Genomic DNA, 1,525 nt, shown 5'->3' on the forward strand with positions numbered 1-1,525 from the left:
ATTCAGTCACTCTCCTCTCTTTCCCAGGGGCACCTTTCACTTTGTCACACATTAACATATACCTGCAAATGTACCTGCATGCGTTACTCTATGAATGTTAATCTACATGACATTGACTATATACCACACTCAGGATGCCAGAAACAGGGAAGTCAGATCTCATGGTGCTAGTTGGGAGTCTAAGATAAAAGGATTTCAAGTTCAAGGCCATCTTGGGCTACATAGTAAAACCCTGTCTTATAAAAACCAAAGCAGGGGTTTGCTCAGTAGTAGAGGACTTTGCACATGAAGGCTTTATCATCAATGCCAGAGGAAACAAAGAATAGAAAGGAAGGAAGCAAAAACAGAGAAAGGAAGAGGTGAAGGGGGGGGGTATGTTAGTCCTTGTAAGCACCGTGCACACTTTTGGAACATCTGCATAGCTGTTTTATTGGGTTCTTCTACCTCTACTTCCCTACCTAACCTTATTCCACCCTGATCCCTTCCAACCTGCCAAAACTAGGTAGGAGAGAAAGAAGGTTAGAAGGGAAAAGAGGCAGAAAACTCTTTAGACTACTTCCTGCTGACTAAGGGTATTGGGTTTCTTGGAGCAAGTCTAATCTGCATTAGGATTTCTCCAACCTCTTCTCATCTCTTGACAAACTGCAACAGCAGGAATGGGGAGCAGCAGGGGGGAGCAGGGGGAGGAGCAGGGGGAGCAGCACAGGGAAGAGGAGCAGGGGGAGCAGCAGCCTCCTCAGGCCCTCTCAGAGCTCTCCCATTTACACCCCTTCCAGAGTCCCCAGAATTAAATTTTCTGCAGCTGGCAAAACCAGGCCCCTGCTAGAGCTGTAGGCAAATCACAATCACCTGCTGTGAGCAGCCTCTCATATCACACCTGGAGTTAAAGCAAAAACACATTCACATAACGTAACTGGGTCTTTAGAGAAACCAAAATTCTCACTACACACACACACACACACACGGTAGGAAACTGCAGTCATATCAGCAGCATTTGCCTTCTGGTGAGCATAACCAGTTTGTTCCCAAGTGCATTCCTGTCACAAGAGCCTCTTCTGGAACATTCTGGCGGATATTCTTACGCATGCTCTCATTTGCTTTACCTCCATAACCTCCTCACCATAGCAACTCTCCAGAACTGCTAGGCCACAGTGCACACTAAATAAGTGTTGTATTGGGTAAGGTTTACAAGTTTTTCTTCGTTCCATTAATGCCCTTTCTTTCTTTTATTTATTGTCAGTGTGTGTGTGTGCGTGTGGCGGGGGGTGGGGGAGGTTCATGTGCCATGGTAGACATTTGAAAGTCTGAGGACAACTTTCATGAATCAGTTCTTTCCTTCCACCATGGAATTAGGGATCAATCTCAGGTCATCAGGCTTCAAGGCAAGTGCTTTTACCCATACCACCTTACTAGCTCAGCTTCTATTTTCTTAAGAAATACCTTTGCTGTGAAAGAGGAAGAGGAGGAGGAGGAGAAGGAAGAGGAAGAGGAAGAGGAAGAAGAAGAAGAAGAAGAAGAAGAAGAA

This window comes from Mus pahari, chromosome 5 (genome assembly GCF_900095145.1).
Source record: "Mus pahari chromosome 5, PAHARI_EIJ_v1.1, whole genome shotgun sequence".
In the NCBI taxonomy this organism is placed as follows: domain Eukaryota; kingdom Metazoa; phylum Chordata; class Mammalia; order Rodentia; family Muridae; genus Mus; species Mus pahari.